The sequence below is a fragment of the Pipistrellus hanaki genome (genome assembly GCF_964339955.1).
Source record: "Pipistrellus hanaki genome assembly, chromosome: 2".
Lineage (NCBI taxonomy): Eukaryota > Metazoa > Chordata > Mammalia > Chiroptera > Vespertilionidae > Pipistrellus > Pipistrellus hanaki.
In genome coordinates this window covers 33,919,097-33,940,158 of record NC_140504.1, presented here as the reverse complement: position 1 = coordinate 33,940,158, position 21,062 = coordinate 33,919,097, and the positions used below count along the sequence as shown (strand labels likewise).

At 42.4% G+C, this 21,062-nt stretch overlaps 1 long non-coding RNA gene across 1 annotated transcript in view; it reads left to right on the top strand.

Moving 5' to 3' along the window:
* The window catches only part of LOC311618214, a 324,594-nt gene extending 303,938 nt beyond the window's left edge, over positions 1-20,656 (top strand). Inside the window, exon 2 of the long non-coding RNA XR_014794277.1 lies at positions 20,616-20,656. This is a non-coding gene — a long non-coding RNA (uncharacterized lncRNA). The remainder of the gene's footprint in view (positions 1-20,615) is intronic.
* Positions 20,657-21,062: the final 406 nt, after the last annotated feature.

The following is a 21,062-nucleotide window of genomic DNA, read 5'->3' as shown; positions in this document are numbered from 1 at the left end:
GTATCTCCCTTTTGATGTTACAAATGCTAGAATGCTAAGTCAGCATTTACGTCTTCCTTCAGTCAGTAACCATGACTCAGATGCAAAGGAGGTTTGATACGTTGGGGGAAGGATGTGTCTTATGTACCTGCAAATGCAGTGATGTGTCTAGATATGAATGTCCTTATCTACAAACAGAGAGAATGGAACTCCCAGTCTCTTTAGCTCCGAAAGCCTACAATTAGCAGTGGCTGTGCCACAGACACTAAGCAAGTTGATTCAAAGAGGTTTGGGGAGAGAAAAAATGACTGAAACTGGATTAATTTGGCAGCAAAAGCAGCCCTCCCATTGACCACCCAAAAGGGCCGTTTTGCAATAATGATTTCTTAACTGTCTAAAGAACAATAATGCACGTCTTTTCTCCTTAAATTAGATGGGAAGTTCCTTGAGGCTAGGCTAGGACCCATGTTTTAAATTAACAATAAAATTTCCCAAACAAACTCAGGAGACATCTCTCATACTGCCTGGCAAATGGCCTAACGATGAAAGAGGATATTAAGTCCATGAAAAAGAAAGCAGGTCTCAGAGCTCCCAGCCCAGAGACTGTTTCTCTCCATTACAATTGTTCTGCCATCAGGAGGTTCAGTGTAAGAGGCTTCTAGCGAGAGACAGTGAATAACAATTGAGAGGAAGAGGTCCAAGAACATTGTAATAGCAGTCAGCTGTATAAGGATCCTAAAACCTTGGCATTGGCTCTTTGGTGCCAGCAATATAAGGATCCTAAAACCTTGGCATTGGCTCTTTGGTGCCAGCAATATGCCTGCAAGAAACTGCTCCTCCCCAGGAGTCTTTCTGAAACCCACCCCCTGAGCACTTGGGGATGGTAGGCCAAGTTGCCTGACCTGCATTAAGACCCCTCCCTGGCAGAGACTGGCAGGCACCCAGGGCTGGCTCAGCGCTTTGAAGCAGCTCTGGGAACAATGCACAATCTCACTTAGTGATTTTATTTTGTCAGGAGCAAAGGGAAACAGTGAGAACTGACTTGGCCTCTTTTCCAGATGCTTTTGACTAGGCATGGCTTTTTTTTTTTTTTTTTTTTTTAATCTAGCTTAACAAATGAGACAAAGAGAGAGAAAAAAAATCAATTTGACCATTAATTTTAGCTGGGATGTGGCCTACTGATTATTGGGCGGGCAGGAACTATTAACATAGCTTTTCTATTTCCCTGTTGTATGCTAGCAGCTTCATCTATTGCAAGAGTCTAATACTGGCTGTTAGAAATCTAGGGTTTGCCCAGCCAGTGTGCCTCAGTGGTTGAGCCTTGACCCAAGCACTAAGAGGTTGCCGGTTTGATTCCCAGTCAGGGAACGTACCCAGGGTTGTGAGCTTGATCCTCCATACAGGAGGCAGCTGATGGATGTTTCTCTCTCATTGATATTTCTAACTCTCTCTTTCTCTTCCTCTTCCTATCTCTCTAAAAATTAATAAAAACATACTCTTAAAAAAGAAGCCTTGGGTTTTCATCCCCAATTATCACCTGATCTTGCTGCTTGAATTCTCAGTGTTTCACTGTGTCTCCCCATAATGTCATTTTTTAATGCCTGTCCGTCTCTACTGAAAATGGATGCTGTGAGGACAAATGAGATGGCTCAACGTTACCACCATCCCTATCCATCTGGGGCTCTGATTTGCAGGGACCACATTGGGTTCTGGACGAGAAAACTAAAAGGTTGTGCCAGGAATGAAGGGAGGCGGAATGGAGCCAGGCAGAAGCCCAACAGGACACAGAGGCAGGGATCCAGGCCAGGGTTGGAATACTGGACTGGACACAATCTCACATATCAAGGTTGGTCCACATTTGTGTGGTTGATTACATGAACATCTTTGAGGCATGTGTGACTCAGTTGTATTATCACTAGAGGCCCAATGCATGAAATTCATTCAAAGGGCTTGGCCCTCCCAGTCCTGGCAACTTGCCTTGGCCCTCACAGTCCCGGCTTCTTCCAGAACGTCACCCCCAAAGAATGTCCGGAAGGTCGTTCAGCTTTTCGGTCTAATTAGCATATTACGCTTTTATTATTATAGATTCTTTGAACTCTTTGGTGAAACATAGGGATTATGCTACTGAGATTTGTGTCCTTTTGCCGGAGAGTATTCTTTGTTTCTGTGGGCCAGCCTGCCCATGAGCCCCATTTTCGTTGTCAAAAGACATGATAGCCACGAACTAATCATTTTAGTTCACTTGTGTTAAAGGTATTTTTGCAGCACCTCCTGGCTTGGACACATTATGTAGACTGTAGGCAGCCAGGCAGCAGAATAAAGTCCTCCTGGGTGTCTGAACAATGAGGGTCCCTCCCTTTCCAGTGGCACTAATCCCCCCACAGAAGCTCCCACCCTGGACACCCACAGGGAGACAAACAGCAGGGGCCGGGCAGGAGCCACGCTGCTCTGTCAGTGTTAATTGTGAGCTGGTTATCTGATCTGCGAGGACTTGCCCTTTCTGGAAAGGTTTGCATAATGTGGCCATCGAATTCCAAGATTCTCATTTGCTGTAAATTGTGCCTTTGCCAATGGCTTTTGTCAGGACTCCCGTTTCACCTCATGTCTCTGCACTCCACGTTTCAGAAGGCACTCATCTGTGAAAATGAATTAGACTGATTAAAAAAAGGCAGCTTTTCTTATTTATTGGAGTAAAAATGGCAAATATATGCATGGCACATCCTAGAATGAAATACCATGGGGGGGGGGGGGGGGGGGAGGGGAATTCAGGCAAGAGATGGCCTGGCTCTCTGGGGGAAACAAACCCAGAAACTGCTACATGACTCAAGTTCAGCTGCTTTTGTAACCTAGAGTGATGCTCTGCTTAACGACAGCACAAATGATAATGCAATTATCAGGCTTTCAACAAACCCAGAACCTAATGACATCAGATATTCTTACAATTAAAGTTGATCTGTATATAAAGTGGTTCCTCTTCTTAGAGAAACACTTACAATATAAAAAAAAAAAAAATCTCATCTTTCAGACATCTCCCACTTCACCAAGTTGTAGGACAAACACAGTCAAAAGAAGAAAATGTACAGATGTGTGTTATCCCAAACACGTGAAGATTATCAGTGCCATTTTGACCCCACCTGCCAGACCAGGGCCAAGCTGAAAGCCACCCTTACAGTAGGGCGGGGAGTGTCCCAAAGCATCACCATGGTACAAACAGCATGGGGGCAAGTGGGGTTGGAGGCCCTGTATGTTCCAGAGAAGTGATCCCCCAGGGTCCCTGGCACTGCCATACTTTGCTGCTCCAGGAGCAGCAGCCATATGCAGGCCTCGTGTTTGGAGATCTCCTGAGATGGAACGTACACTGTGTGTGCAAACTCAACTGGCAGCCCTGAATGCCTTTATTAAAGAGTTCACACATTGGTTTTCTTGTTTATTTGCTTGACATGTTTGAATAGAAGAAGGGTTGAGGGGAGTAGAGAGGAGAGGAAGCCACTTTATTACCCATGGAAGAAGCCACTCTCACCACCACTTGCAAACTCTGGTTCTTAATTAAAACGAAGCTTGCAAGGTCTGGTGACTCAAGTTTCCTCATCTTTGCGCTGGATCATCCCAGGAGCTGCTCCAAGGCTTGTAGTTAAGAATAAAGGGATATGCCCTCACCAGTTTGGCCTAGTGGAAAGAGCATTGGCCTGGTGGAAAGAGCATTGGCCTGCGGACTGAAGGGTCCCAGGTTCGTTCGATTCTGGTAAAGGGCACATGCCTGGGTTGCAGGCTCAATCTCCAGTAGGGGGCTTGCAGGAGGCAGCCAATCAATGATTCTCAACATTATTGATGTTTCTCTCTCTCTCTCTCTCTCTCTCTCTCTCTCTCTCTCTCTCTCTCTCTCTCTCTCTCCCTTCTCTGAAATCAATAAAAAATAAAAAATAAATATCCTCTTCAGCGTGGCTCAGTAGTTGAGTATCCATCTGTGAACTAGGAGGTCACAGTTCGATTCCCAGTCAAGACATATGCCTGGGTTGTGGGTTCAATCCCCGGTGTCGGGCATGCAGAAGGCAGCCAATCATGATTCTCTCTTATCACTGAAAGAATCTACCTCTCTCTCCCTCTCTGTTTCTCTCTGAACTCAATAAACATATTTTTTTAAAATAATAAAGGGATAAAGCATGAACACCTCATAGTTCTGTACCTAGAGATTAGTAAGTGCTCATGTAAGAGTAGTTATTTTTATCATAATAGCTAGTATTGTTCTTTCCAATGGGCTTTAAATAGAAGATGAACCCACCAGTCTCACAAGTAGAAAGTAAAAGTCTCCTTGCAAATGGCTAAGAGCAGAGCTAAGCCAGTCTAATCCCAAGGCAGCAGCTCTTCTCAGAACCAGCCCACTCTCAGGGATATGGACACACTAACATTGGCTTTGGACGGCTTTGCATATGTTTGCCATTTTAGACTTTTTACAGAACGTTCACAACCTGTTTGCACCGTTTGTCCTAGTGGGTGGGACACATTACTGTGTGGGCCTGTCCTATGCATGCAGGACATTTAGCATCCCCGGCCCACTCCCACTAATACCAACAGCATCACCTCATCACTGTAACAACCCAAGTAACATCCACACATTTCCAATTGCTGTGTAGGAGATACAACTACCCCACTTCAGACTTTCTGGCAGAGAAAGTATTATTCTGTCCACTTCACAATGGAAGAAACTAAGGTAAAAAGAGTAACTGACCAAGTTACTCAGAGAACACAGATAGCAAAAACAAATAGGAGCCTGGCCAGTGTGGCTCAGTGGTTGAGCATCAACCTGTGAACCAGGAGGTTATGGTTCAATTCCTGGCCAGAGCACATGCCCGGATTGTGGGCTCAATCCCCAGTAGGGGATGTGCAGAAGACAGCTAACCCATGATTCTCTCTCATCAATGATGTTTCTGTCTCTTCTCCCTTCCTCTTTAAAGTCAATCAATGTCTATTTAAAAATGAGAAATACTTTATGTGTCACACACAGTGACCAAGTGGATGGGGGAGGGGAAGTTATGCTTTTCTAACTATACATAAATTCCTTATAGACATTTGCCCCAGTGGAAAATGAGTCAATGTAAGTTATTGTTAATGACAGTAATGTGTTACATTCCTCAGGGTTTGAAGATTGTGAAAAGGTCAATAGTGCTGAAAAGAACTCTCTTAAAGATTTGTTTTCAATGCATCTGGCTAAAACAGTGGAAGGTACAGAGAGGAAAGATGAAGAAGACATAGGGAAGGGCTAAATTACAACTCTAAAGCACCTCAAAATAAGGAATGCAAATCCCTAAACTTATCCCACATCAATTTCAACATGGGGAGTTTCATGCCATTCACCCATTAACAATATGTCACAAAATGCTTCCTATTGGCCCTCACCCTGTTACGGCACTCATACTTTGTAATTCTCTCCCAGTCTCTCATTCTGTCAGGTGGTATTATAGCATTTAGAGGCCACATTTTTCTTTTATTGGAAAGTATTTTCCACTCTTTTATTGAAGTCAGTGAAAAAGTACAATTCTACATGACAAAATGTATTATGCAGTCAAGTCTTCAGGAACATGTCTATTTTAAACAAGCAGAGATATCTGTGTCCGGTTGTGTTCCTTCAACTTTTGTATAAGGGGGAAGCGTTTCATGGTGCCTGTGCACACAGCACAGCTGGCTGGGTCCAGTGGCTTTCTTTTGAGCCTCTGAAGAAATGCTCTAGCTTGAAAGGAAACTGTGGCTTCTGCTCTGCAATAAGCTCAGGTGTTATTTTTTGGTTTTCAGCTCTGACCTGAGGTGCTCCTCACTCTGACTCTTCCTTGCGTACTCCGGACCCAAAGTGTAAAAGAACATCTAAGTTCTCACTCCGGGAAAGAGGCTCTGAATGCCCTGTGTGCCAGAGAGGGCTCGGCTCCCAGGCGCATCTAATATTAGGCCAACTTTTCTCTACCTTTTTTACCCCACATCAAGCTGTCCTTTTCATCGCTTAGAGAGAAATTTTCAAATGCATCCAAAATTGGAAGTGTAATGCCAGGATCACAGAAAACATTTAGAATGATTTGAGCAAACACACACAAACACACACACACACACACACACACACACACACACACACTGATCAAGGGGACAGAGAGGTGGGGGAAGGAAGGGCTGTGGTAATGTTTGCATTTAATTCTGAAACATAAAAAAGAGTTTTTAAATCACATGTCTCATTTTCAAGTCAAGGAATATTTTTGGAACTCCAGCCAGCCAGGTGCCAACCACTGGGTGAGATGCAGGGAAAGAGAGCCGGAGGGGGCGAGAGAGATCAGAGGCAATTAACACGGAGCCCCAGGATATGCCAGGCACTGCATCTCCCTGGTGAGGGGAGGGCCAAGGACGTCTCTTCTCCAGGCTTTGAGGAGCCTTCTGTCTAACTGGAAGATGAGAAACAGAGAAGTAGGAGAGAAAAATTAAAACACCCTCGCAGACAAAAAAGGGGTAATGGTAGGTCAGAGGAAGGAAATGTTTCCTAACAGCCACTGAGCACAGCCATCTTCAGCAGCCCTCCAGAGTCTCCTAATATCTAATGACAAAGGAGCCAAATGACTTTTCAGAATGGGAACATGCACCACTTTATTATATAAAATCCTATTTTAGAGGCATTCATGCGTTTATCCAACAGTTATGGACACCTATCATGCCAGCAGTGGTGACATACAGATACATTTGGTTGGGTCCAGACACTCAAATTACTTACTGACTTCATAGATAAACATGGTTTCTATTCCTCACTCCCCCTTATATAAGGAATATCTACCCATACCCTTGGCCAGATCAGCTAAGAAGAATATGACATCAGAGAAAGTGGGATATATTTCTCAACCTTGTTGATGTTGGGTTTGGCCATATGACTTGCTGACAGCCTTTGAAAATGGAATGTTAATGCATTGACATGAGCCATGGCTGTAAGTGTATGGGCACAGTTTGTCTTGACCCCTACTGCTTACCATTTCTATAACAAGAAATTTCTCTAAAAACTATTGTGTCAAGCAGGATGATGAAGCATAGGAGGAAACTTGTATTGAGTTCTTGAACTAGAGTCTACCTGAGCCCAACCTTGATCAGTCAAGGCATAGCAGGCCTCCGGAGCTAAAACAGGAAATGCTTGTGGTTGTAAGTCACTAGGAGTTTGGGATTGTTTTGTAGCATTACTGCAGGATTAGCTTATTAATACACTGAGCACTGGTATGATTCACCTTAAACTATAAAGTATGTAAAAAAAATTTTTTTTAATATATTTGATTAATTTTTAGAGAGAGAGAGAGAAAGAAACATCAATCAGAGAGAAACATTGATTGGCTTCCTGTATGCCCTCTACTATGAGATTGAGCCCACAACCCTGGCATGTGACCTGACCAGAAATCAAACCAGTAACCTCTTGGTGCATGGGTCAATGCTCAACCACTCTGCCACACCAGCTGGGCAATATGCAAAATTTTTGTCAGTGCCTTCTGGATGACCAATCTTTCCCATTTCCCACAGGACTGTCTCTGTTTTAAAACTGCAAGTCCTAAATCCCAGAGAATCTGGGACAGCTAGTCATGCTGGTGTCTCCCCACCTCTGATGTTTGAATTTGTTCTGCCTGTCAGTGTTAGCCATAGCTCTGCCATAGACGTCCCTCATTCTGCCATTGATTGTTTGTACTGGCCCTGAACCCCACCCATTTACCACTTCAGCTCCCCATCTAACTGTGCCCTCTCTGAGCAATATCCCTAGGGCTTGACACTTATATCTTCTAATCTTACCTATCTCCAGTAACTAATTGCTGGTAAGGTTTACTTACCACAAGTTGTTAATGGTGATGCATTATTCTAAAAGATGTTTCTTTAAAATAAGTAAGTAAGTAAGTAAGTAAGTAAATAAATAAATAAATAAATAAATAAATAAATAAATAAATAAAAGACCCCTGCTGTGGCAATGCCTTAGGTTGGCAGATATGGATGCTGCTACCGGTCCCAATCTACACCCATGGCAGACATCAGTAATCAATTACGACTTTGCTCCCTTTAAGCCCAGATGTGCATTCAAAATCCTGCTCAACACAGTGGTTTTGGTAACCACGTCAAATATATTAGAGTTGGGACATAAAATGAGTCCCATATGTCAACCCTGCCTTAGGCCAGAAAAAAAAATGTAAATTTAATAGTGAGAAAATCACCTGACTTCTAAGAGGTGGGGTGGAATCATAGAGCAAACAGTAAGTTGAGAATCAGGCTGTTAAGAATCCTTTTCTGTGACCTTGGATCAAGTTTCCGAAATTTTCCTGGCCTCAGCTTCTTCATTTGTTTAAAAAAAAAAAAAAGAATTTCATTAATCCATGGCCTTAGGCTAAGATGTTTCTCTCTAAAATGTTATTTAAAAATTTCCCTGGTATCTTCCAATTCTACAGGACTGCTGTGGTTCTATGAACCTATATGGAAGGGTTTTCTTTAGAAAGGAAAGATCAAAAATAGATGGCTAGTTAATCAAAAGAGACCATGAATTTTAAAATATTTTGTTTGTTTTAATATGATCTAGGGGGGAAAAAATAAGGGAAATGATTTTGTATTTACTATTTACTGTCATTATCATCTCATTCTCTATCCCCTTCTTTTTCATAGGCCCAGGTAAGGTTGGCCTGTGTTGAGGATGGGAGGAGCTCATGAAGATGGTTTTTCTTTTGCCTTGTTAATTAAATGGTGAGAAAATTTGGGAGGTCCAATCACCACATTAGGTCGATGGAAAATAAGTTTGAATGCAGAAAGGATGTAGGAGCTAGGCAAATACCTTAAGTACTTTAAACTTCCATTTATGTACCTCCAAAATTGAAGTATCACATCCATCTTAATTTAGATAAGGCCTAGCTGAATGAAGAGATAATTAGTTATATTACCATGGGAATCCACCAGGACTTACCTAAAGCATTTAGCCTGATACGTGTCCCATTAGGAGTGCTCTGCAAATGGCAGTAGCCATTAATATTAAAGTCATAACCTCATCAATTGCCTTGTAAACTACCTCAGGAAATACCTTGTATAAGGGAGGATGATATCTCCGGCCTCTAGGAAAAGGGCAGGAGAGGAAGATTATCCAGCCCTCTGGGCACTGGAAATGGGCACTCTTGTGAGAAGCGTTGGCCATTAGGCTTTCCTTGTCTGGATCAGAATCAGCTAATCAGCCTCACCCAGCAACCTGATTGTCAGCGCCCCTTTGCTCTTCCAGGGAGTGAGGCTGTGCATTGAGTAACCCAGAGGGTGGGCTCATGGTTGTGCAGCTGATCCTGTTGTGTGTGTGGTGGGGCAGGCGGGGGGAGGAGGGTGGTAGAGGGGCAGGGTTGTTCAGCTCAGGGACCCAGCCAACTCCTAAGGCACTGACAGTTCTGGGGTCCAGATCTACCACTTCCATGTGAGTGGTCTTGGTCTTGCACTAGGGAGGTCCCTGCATCAGATGATCCCACCCCTTCTATGTAGCAAGCAGGCATCTCTCAGGATAGCTTGTAAATCTCATTTACGTGACATTCTAGAAGGCAAAACTCTAAGGATGGGAACTAACAGTGTTGCCAAGGGTTGGAGTCAAGAAGGGAATTGACTAAAAAGGGACAGCAGGTAACTTTTTGAGATGATGGAAGTTGCTCTGGGCTGAACTGTCCCCTGACAAATATGTTGATACCTCAGAATGTGACTGTATTTGGAGACAGGGTCTTATAAAGAGACTAGGGGCCCAGTGCACAAATTCGTGCACCTTGAAAAGAACTGTGGGCTGTAAGACTGCAGTTGGCACAGAGGCAGGTCTTGACCCATCCTCCCCTCCCCCACCTGGCCACTCTCACTGTGGACCTGCTCCCACCACCACCACTCCCATGCATAGAGTGATTGGGGCTGGTGCCAGTAGTGGGTACAAGCAGCACCTGCTGCCCTGATCGCCCCTCAGGAGCAGGGGAGGTAGAGAAGCACTCAGGGGCAATCGAGGCTGGCAGGTGCCACTCACACCTGCTAACAGAACTGAGTGATTGGGGCCAGCACCAGGTGCTGACAGTGGGTGTAAGCAGGGCTGGTGCTAGAAGCAGTTGCAAGTGCCATGTGGGACTGTGACACTGCAGGAGCAAAGAATTTTCAGTAACCTCCAGAGCCTCACTCCAATGATAGCAATTGATGCCCTGCCTTGGTCTGGCACCCCTGCTCACCTGCTCCACCATCCCACCTCAGCCAACGCCCACCATATTCCACACATGCACCCTGGAGGCCAGCACACATCATAGCGACTGGCTGTTCAGTTGTTCCACTATTTGGTCTATTTGCATAATAGGGTTTTACTACTATATCTTTTATATTATAAAAGACCTGTGGTCATGATGCCATAATGGCATCACAACCAGCTACCAGACTCACTAGAAGGTGCATGATGGGTGCTGCAGCAGCCATGGTGGGCAGGACTTCTGGATCCCATGGCAGCTGTGGCAAGCAGGACTTCTAGAGAATAGGGAGGCACCAGCAGTGTCTAAGGAGCGTTGTGTGCCACCAGCAGCATCCACAGAGCATGTGAGGCTTTGCAGTGCGGCAGACATGGCCCTGATGGCAGGTTAGGCCTTAGAGGACCCTATACACACACACACACACACACACACACACACAAGACTTAATTGTGCCCTGGGCCTCTAGTGTATATGTAGATGATTAGGTTAAGATGAACCTATTAAGGAAGGCCCTGATCCAATCTGATTGGTATCTTTAGAGGAGGGAATGTAGACACCAGGGAAACCCCACACAGAGCAAAGACCCTGTGAGGACACAGCAAGAAGGTGCCATCTGCAAACCAAGAAGAAAGGCCTTAGAAGAAACTACATCTGTCAACATCTTGATCTTAGACTTCTAGCCTCCAGAACTGTGAGAAAATAAATATCCATTGTTTAAGCCACCAGTCTATGATGTTTTGTAATGTCAGCCCTAGGGAACTAACACAGATATATTCCATATTTTTATGGTGATGATGATTACATGATTATTACATTTATCAAAACTTGTAGAATTGTACACCTGTACATAAATCATACCTAATAAGGCTGGCTTTAAAAGTGCTACCAGTCATTTTTTTTTTCAAGTTTGGCAAGAATAACAATCTGTGTAAATAATTTCATAACTAAGACCGTTTGTTAAAAATGCATTATTTAAATAGAATTAAATAACTCAAAATCTTAGTTTTATTTTATTTAGCTTTTCCAATGCAAATAAACAGTTCTATGAGGATAGTAATCATTATATAATACATTCTCTATTGTTACCTTTCTGTATTATTCATTGTCTACAAATACTTACTGGTTCAAAAAGGGTATAATCATCTTTAAAACTGTGCAGCTAATCTATTTACTATCTATTACTATTAAATGTCAATCTATAAATCTATAATCCTATTTACCTGAAGTTACTTAACTGTTTTGTTCATAAAATTATCAGTTTATAATCATTAATAATTGTAACTTTTTACCCTGACAATACATATATGCCTTTGTATTTTAAATGGACAGAGACTGCAATATATAAAGCATATTACATGTAGCATATTTACCTGAATTTTAATGTGATTATTCAAAAGGCTTTCTTTTTACTACTGACTTTATTATGCTGGTTAGGCATGATGATAACTACGATTGCTCAATCACTGATCATCACAAGTTTAGAGATGCCCTCAATAAAACTGAAGTAGGATATTTGGTTACTCAGCCTTAAAGGCCATGATCAAGGTTATGGCTAAAGCCAAATGGACAATTTCGCCCAATACTGTACTGAGGTGGAAGCAAAAATGTAGTGCATTCCTATATGACCTGAATTGGCACAAACTGAATTGAATTGTGGTATAAGTTAATCAGACTGTAAATAAGCAGTGAATCTAAAAATACAAGATATAGATACTTCATCATATGGTTAGATGAGAGACACAGAGCACAGACATTATACTAGTACATGTGTAGTTCTCATTCATACAAATAAGTCAAATATACATTTTCCAGGAACTTCACTGCAGTAAACCTAAATGTCTACTTTCCAATCCCCAAAATTCAGCCTCCCACATGTAACCAACCCTTTCCTTGATATGTTTCTGAAGCTACAGTGCAGACTGAAGCTTGAACTAGAGTTGCAAGGAAGTAACTCTGCCTTTTCATTTCTCCTGCCTAGAGATTTTTTTTCTTTTTTTTTTTTCTTTTCTTTTTTTTTCTTTTAGAAACTCTTGATCATTTACAAGAAATCTTCAGCAAAGCAGCACTGCCAGCAGCACTGGCACCCTTCCTGGGCCCGCCTGGAACTTCATGACAAATGCTTTAATAATCTGCCTGTTTGCTGCCTCTCACCCTTCAATGCTCTGCTCTAAGGACATTTGTTTTTTAAATCCAGTTGAGGAAGAAGCCCTGAACAAAGCTGCTTTATTCATGATTCTTTCCTCGGCCTGCCCATGGGTCAGCATTGAGCGATGCCAATGCCTCAAAGCATAATTATTAGATGAGAAATTTCCTCCTGAGGCAGCACAAGCTGTTTCCTTCTTTCAGAAGGTAAAAATGTGTGCACTATTCCATAATCAAACAAGTAGGGAGATCACTACTTAGCATGTGCACAGCCCAGAACACAAATTCTAACACCAATTAGCAACAATATGAATTTAAGTCAGAATAACCTATTTGTTAGTATGAAAAATCTCAGCCAGGAAAATGTTTCTTTCTTATCTACTACAATGGCCCTCGTGCACAAATAACAGAGTGCCTGAGAGTGAGAGGTCTTCTATTAATATTTTTAATTGCTACCATGTATAGTCATTGTCTTCATAGCAGCAACTACCTAGGGTAGGAAAATGTGCAAAATGATTCCAGCCGGCCATCTAATCGGGACCATCATTAGAGCTCCTCACGCTAAGATAGTACTCAGTAGAAAGAGCACTGGAAGTGATCAAGTTCTAAACTAGCTCTTCCTCTACCTGGCTGTGGGGCATTAGGCAAGTCAATTACCCTCTCTGGGCCTTCATTTTCTCATAATAAAATGGGGGAAGTAACATGTGGCGCTAAAGTACCCTCCAAATGCAGGAGATGATCAGTAGTAGAATCATAGCATAGTTTCCTATCAAGCCTAAATAAAGGTATGAGCAACACAGTCCCAAATCTGATGCTATGTTGTGGGTATGGCTGAGTTCAATGGAAATAGATCTCTTACTGTGTCTCTCCCCTGTATCCTCACAAGAATAGTTTTCTTTTCCCTGCACCATATGCCTTTGGAAGTCAACTTTTAAAAAAGTTATCTGAAGTCACAGAAAGAAGTCCCAGCCGAAGTATGCATACCTGCTTCTCTGGATAAGTGCTTCTTGAATTATAGGCACGGAATTCAAGATATGGGGGCTAAAGAAGATGGACCTTCTCCTCATATTCTGTGAGGATTAAGTAGTGAGATCTTTCATGAAAATGGATTTCCTTAATTTGTCCCAGTTAGTACAATGTTTGGATTTATATTTTATCCCCTGAGTACTTAGCAACATATAATCAAAGTTACTTCCAAACCTTGAGAGACTGAGTTGTAAGGAGTAAAAATCAAAAACAGTTAACCCTCCACATCTGTTGGTTCTTTGTAAATAGACACGAGGGCCCATTGAGGAACTTCAAATCTGGGAACTGTGGTATCTGAGATCTTAGAACTAATCCCCTGCAGATACCCAGGGATTACTACATCGAAACTTAGATGATAAATGTGAAGTAAAGAAAATATGAAAGCACTATTCAATGAAGAAGAAAGAAAATAATTAAATATAGGTGAAGAAAACTAACTTGAGCTGAAGTAAAATAAAGAATTTAGACAACGTGAAAAAGACCAATGACAAACATTTGTTGAGTAAATAATTATCTTGGAGAAATTATCAGGGTTGCACTAGAGTTTACATTATTAAAGTCTTCAAGAATCCATATATTTCAACTAACAAGCCCTCATGGAAACTTGTTAAAGGGTAGACATCGAGGCTTCTGTGCAAGAGCAATGCAGTTCCAGTCCCAGTATTGCCACTTAATTGCAAGCTACTAAGAAGCTACAAAAGAAGCTACTTCTTTTGGCCTGGTTTTCACATCTATCACATGAGTTTTTAGATTAGGTCAAAAGTAACAAACTGAAGATCAGGTGGCTGATCACTGAATGAGCCCAACTTAAACATTAGATGATATAAAAATGTAGGCTGCTAGATTCTCCTGAAATATTAGAGTAGCACCTAACGTTGAGTCAACTTCCCACTTGGAAGCAATGGGCTGGAGCTGGTTATCTGCCAAGATTCTCTCCCACAGTCTGACCCATGGCTCCTTATCTCTGGGTCTGTTCTTGTTCATCAGTCTATGTTTTTCACCATTTCCCCTAGATGAGTGAGATCATGTCCTACTGGAAATATACTTATAAGAATCAAAAATGAGACAAGCAATAATCATTATGCTGAAAGGCATATGCATCAGTCTGTAGTTTGACCTCAAAAAGAGGGTGGGGATAAAAGAGAGAGATCAACCAAAGGACTTATGTGCAGATATATGAGCCTAACCAGTGGTCAAGGACAATAAGGGGGTGGGGGCATAAGGAGGGTGGGGGATTGGAATGGGGGTTGAGGACAAATATGTGATACCTTAATCAATAGAGAAATTAATAATAAAAAAAGATTCTCTCCCCTTCCTGTAGGGGTGCCTGGAGCCTCTAAATATACCTACACACCTCCTCCTCACTCCGCTTCACTCATACCTACCTCAGCTCTGGAGAATGTACATTCTGTGACCCTGTCCTCCATCCTCCTGTTAGGCCACAGGCTCCATAATTCTTTAAAACTTGGCACCTATAATGAATTCTCCAGCACAATAAATTCTCTTCTCACTGTGTTATTTCAATCATCCTATTAGTTCGAATATTTGGATCAAAAATTGAAACTAACCTACTGATGACCTAGAAGCTCTTTAAACCTTCTACCTCCTCCACATTGCCATGGCATTTATTTTATCTCCCTGCTCATCCACTTTGCTACCTGTCCATCCAGATCTCTGTTTTACAGTCACATTTACATAGACCTTCCACCGTAATTAATTTCAAAGCCTAGCATTAAACTGGCTCCTTCGAACAAAGCACCTCAGAAACCAAAAATGCTTACTCAATGAAAATAATAGCTGGATGCCAACCAGGGAATTCTTGAAGCTTAGACAGACTTGAAGGATTTCCTACCAACACTAAATCTTTGTCTTTTAGCCCCCTTTTAAACCACTTTCGTAAAAGAAAAGCTGTTCTGTTTTGACCAGGCTGCACACAAACACGAGGTTAATAATGTTTCCTGACACTTTTCAATACCCCTGCTTCGCATGCAGCCGTTTGTTTTGCTGCCATATTTCTTCCAAACAATGTGCTTTGTGAGAAGTTGAGATTCATCAAAATACCTAGGAGCAAGTTTTTTTTAGTGGAAAGTGTTAGCTAGCTGCTTGCATGCTTTTGAATGTGCGATATTTTACCATATGTTGCCATATCATTTAGATTATGTCTAAGGGATGCCAAAAATCTGGAGGGGGGAAAAAGGGAGATTCTATTATCGACATGCTTTATTTTCAAGTCACCAAGCAGCTAGCTGCTTCGACTCACCCATCTGTGTGGCATCATACAGCTAAAACATCTGGGCGATTATCGGAATTGCTCATTTTCATTAAGGTATTTTGTTCTCCTGTAGACACTATCTGAGCTTTACACATGGATGTGCATCATATATGCATGTGTTTACATTCACAGATGTGTTTCTAAAATGACAGATTTAAGCAATTGTCCCAAATACAAAATGCAGGGTCAGTCTCTTCCCTCACCTCCTGCTGGATCATTTAATCAATGGCTCTTTCCCATCTGGGCCCCTGCAACCCTCAGGGAGCAAAGGTGAGAGGTCAACCCAGATAAAGCTGAGGAAGAGAACGACACTCCTATACCTTATAATCCAAAGCCAAGAGTTCTGACCCCGGGCACAGACACACACACAAATGCGGGTGATGAGGCACCTTTAGGAGAATGCAGAAGGGGCTGGAGGAGTCACGTAATAATATCACGTTACTATTTAAGGGCCCCGTTTTATGCACCCAGATAGTGTCTTTCCCTGCATCATTCTCACAGTAACTCTATGAGGCAGGAACTACTATTCCCTGTCCCTCCTTTCATATCGATAAGGGGACTCAGAAAAGGTAAGTAACTGGTAAGTAGCACTGTTTGTATCTGAAGACTCTTTTGATTTCCAAACCCATCTTGTAATACTGAGTTACACTGTCTTGCCTGGGTCACACCTGGCCACCCTTCTCAAGGTGGCACAGGAGTTTAAAGTGTGTCACTCTGGGCCAGGAGGGTAGTCAAAGTGGCACAGGAGAGAAGGCCCCTCCTGGCAAGATTATAGAGTGACAGTGACAACCATCCCCGTGCTGACCCAAATCTTCACCTCCAGAACCTCAGTTAACTCCTGTAGGATTAGAGCAGGAGAGGGGCCAGTGCCACTGGGACCATTAAGGTAGGCTGGGTACAAAAGGGTCTAGAGCTGCCATGTTTCCTGAATTTTCTAACAAGTCTCATCTCAAATGCCATCTCTCATTGTCAGTCTATATGTTTTCATTTGGGCTTTAAAAAAAATTAGACTGCTAAACTCCCTGGGAGATGTGACCTCACCTACATCTTGGTATGTTTAAACTATTTGAGTTACGGTTGGCAGCAGTTATTTTTAATGCTCACTGTAGTACTTTTACTATATCTCCATTAAACACTGTGTTTAAGGATGTATTTTCCTAAAAAACAAAAAACAGAAAATAAAAATCAAAATGTTTTGTTGTTGTTCTTGGGATCTAGGCAGGCATGATCTATCCCACTATGGCACCATGAGGCAGACAAAAGAAGAAATGGAACACAGAACATTTTGAAACCAAACAAGCAAATAATTGTCATCCCAATTATTTCATTATGGCTGACAATAGAATAACACAAAAGACAGAGTAGCTCCCACAATGGCATGGCAATCATAAAAGAATCGAGGCACAAAGAGTATGTCTAAGAGGATTCATACAATATGTGATGTACAGTAGCACTTTGCCATCCTGAGCACAGCTTTTTTCTCTGAATAGTATATAATTCAAAACAATTCCCAATCCTCAACTGCCTAGTTGTCTTATTGTTATTTTGTTAAAATACAAGCTCATTTCAACCTGCCTAATTGAAAGTCAAATTTCGCCAGCCCCTTACATGGTAACTAAGGAGCTGTTACTTCCACTCTGTTCCCTCTCTTGGGTTCCAATTATCCCCAAACTGGTTCCACAAATGCAAGAGTGCAAAAGAAAGGAAATAGCACTGAATGGTAATAACATAGGAAATGTATGTTAAAGATCTGCTGCTTTGTGACATCCCAAAACTTTATTTTTAAAATCTCCCTTATAGTTAGGTGTCAAACTACAACTATACATTGAAAGTATATATATAAAAGTATAAGCAACCGAATGACCAAATCACCGAACAACCGGTTGACCAGTCGCTATGAAGCCCACTGACCAACAGGGGGCTGATGCTCAATAAGAGCTGCCCCCAGATGGTCAGTATGCTCCCACAGCAACCTTCCACAGCTGGCCAACCTCCCTTGGTCCCTCTTCCCAGCCAACCAGCCCTAATCAGCCCAGATCAGGACTGGGCCAGATGCCCCAATCACTCCGATCACCAGCCAGGCCAAGGGACCCCACCCATGCACACATTCCTGCACTGGGCCTCTAGTATGATTTATAAAAAGGAGAGAGAGAGATTCAAGTTTTTGCTAGTAACAAAATCCATTTAATAATCTCCCATAAATAATACAATTTATTAGCACTGACTACATGCAATAAACTTTAAATATATTATCTTATAGAGTCCTTAAAATCATGAGTCAAGTATTATCAACCTCATTTTATTGGTGGAGAAAGAGAAGTGCAGGAAGGGTAAGTACCTTGCCCAGGCCTTGCAGTGATGCAGTGGCTAGGACCTGGGCTCAGCCAGGACAGGAACTTGGGCTTCTGTGTAGGAGGATGACTATAAAACTGCCTAAGTCCGGGGCTAGAACTCCATCCTCTTTCCTCCACTTCCACTCTATCGCCTCAGTATCATCACCGTTACCTCTGTGATGTCTCCATCACAGCCCCATGGAAAAACCAAACCTCTCGGTTTCCCACACCATCCTCAAGTTGCCTTCCTCAGAACATTAGCAAAGTCCCAAATCCAAATGATCCTTAGCAGCCAAACCAACTCCAATAGGATTTTCCAGCCAGCATTTGAAAAACAGGAAAAAAGTGGGCAACCTCCAAGTCTCAAGTCCTATGTGGACCTCAAGCCCCTCACTGCTAGCACTCAGGTAAGTTGGATCCTCTCAAGGGCTCCTTGGTTCCAGCTGCTGCAGGCTAATCTGAAACCTGTCTGTTCCCCTACTTAGAATGTTAGTGGGGGCCCTCATAACTCTTTGCCCCAGCCTAATTTTGATTGGTCACTAATTCCTAATACTACACCTAGGTTATTACTCCAACATGGTGGGGGTGTGGCTGCCTGTCCATATTCCTTGCACCAGGGTGATGAACCCAGCCCCAGTTGCAGTAGCTATTGGCTACAAAGAAGGCACAGCTCTGTTCATGCTCAGAGAGCTGCCCTAGGCCCAATGGAGCTGCCTCCCCTTGGGAATTATACCAGTGGCTATAAGGCACAAAAGGCAGGCCCCTTGCCTTGAGGGGCAACTAACTGGGGTGCAATTTGCTACTCAGAATCCCTCAGAGATCCAGCTAAGACCACCTCCTTCAGGGGTTGCTTTCCCTGCTCTCCAGCTTCCCTTGCTCCCCTTCTCCAGAGAGCGCCACCTCGATAAATCACTTTGCAAGAATCCCTGTCTCAGTAATAGATCAACCGAAGGACTTTTAGACATGCATATAAGTATAACCAATGGACACAAAACTCTGGGGAGGGAGGGGATGTGTGGGAGGGAGGGTGGGGGGCAAAAAAAAAAAAATCAATAAAATATATTAAATAAATAAATAAATAAAAATAAAAAAAATAAAATAAATAAAATAAATAAATAAAAAAGAAAAAATAAATAAATAAATAAATAAATAAATAAAAAAGAGAAGAGAAAAAAAAAAAAAAAAAAGAATCCCTGTCTCAGGTTCTGCTTCCAGAACCTGACAATGATCTTAGCTGCTCCTCCAGACCCTGGTTCCACCCCTGGCCCCCAAAAGATCCTTCCTGCCAAAACCGGTTTGGCTCAGTGGATAGAGCGTAGGCCTGCAGACTGAAAGGTCCCAGGTTCTATTCCGGTCAAGGGCATGTACCTTGGTTTCGGGCACATTCCCAGTAAGGGGTGTGCAAGAGGCAGCTGATCGATGATTCTCTCTCATCGATGTTTCTAACTCTCTATTCCTCTCTCTTCCTCTCTGTAAAAAGTCAATAAAATATATTTTAAAAAAAATGATCCTTCCTCAAACACAATTTTCAATTCAGTCACCCTGATCCTCCCTCCTGCCTAGACACTTCTCAGCCTGGCTCACTCCAAACTTCTCTGTGAGCGGTTATGGGATTTTCAATCATCCTATGATGTTTTCCCCAACTTTAGAAATAGAAAAGCTTCATAATTTATTTTCCTGAGCGAGTTATCCCAAAAACTTACTAGATTTTGTACTGCCAACATAGATGTAGGCTGTGTATGGAGAAGAATGAATATTCCTTGGTTTAGGAAGCCTCCTGCATCACTCCATTCCCTTGCAGTGTTTCCAAACTTTTGACATATGTGTACCCCTTCTATAATTTTCATAACACTGAGTACCCCTTGTACTCATGAGAACGTAGAATTAGGCGCAGCTAAGCACGGTGCAGTGCATATCCCCACCAAACTCTGGTGCAACGTGTACCCTTACCAAACTCTTTCCATACCCCTGGGGGTATGCATATCACACTTTGGGAAACACTGCCTTAGGGCATTGAAGAGCAGGCCCACCCTGGTTTAATATCTAGTAAGATTGCCCAAGCAAGAACAATTGCCTAGTGAGGATTAAGATTCATCTACAGGTTAGACTGGGAGCAACATCTTTTCAGCAAGTCACAGCCTCTACTTTCTGGGCCCTGAGTCCAAGCCACCCTTCCAACTGTGGAAACATGGAGATTGGACACTCCTTTTAGAAATTAACTGAATGTGCACACCTATATGCACACATGTGAGCAACATGACCAAGTAGCTTGGGAACAGACAAGCGCGCAGAGTGAGAGGGTTTGGACACTTAGAAGTTTTTCACCTCCAAGCAGAAGGGCTAAAAAACAATATGTTTCTTATCTAAATATGGTTTGAGTATTGCACTGGATGAGCACTAAAAGTTCATATGAACCCATTGACAAGCTTATGACTCTTGCAATAAAAGCTCCATCCCATGGCTATTGAAAGAGTCATTGTCAAGCCCAGAGAAGAGAAATCAACCCTCATAAGAGACAGACCCCAAAACACCAGATACTTTCTTTTCCACGGACGCCTTTCTGTGCTTTTCAAATTCTCTTCCAGTGTACATGCTTTTCCCACTTATCTTTGAGTGTAAGCACTGTCTTGCTATATCCTTGTTAAGCAAAAAAAAAAAAAAAAAAAAAAGGGGGGTGGGGGGATGAACTGGAATCAAGAAACATAAAAAGCTTGAATGTGACCTTGAACAAGTGTCTCTACTTCTCTCTCTCCATCTCATTTTCTTCACCTGTAAAAGCAAGCACTGACCAGGTTGATATAAGGCCCTGTCCTTTTCTAGTGTCCTATGAGACTTCACTAGAAAAATAAGAGCATGAGATCCAGAAGCAAATTACCTGGGTCTCTATGCCAGACTTACTACTTACTGTTTATGTCTTTGGATAAGTTCCTTACTAAGCCTCAGTTCCATCATTTGCAATAAGAGGGTAAAATGAGTACCTATTTCATTAGGTTGGGGTGGAGATTTAATGACCTCATATGTAGACTGTGCTTAGAATTGTGTCTGGCTCATAGAAAATACTCAATAAATATTTGGTTGTTATGACTCATCTTC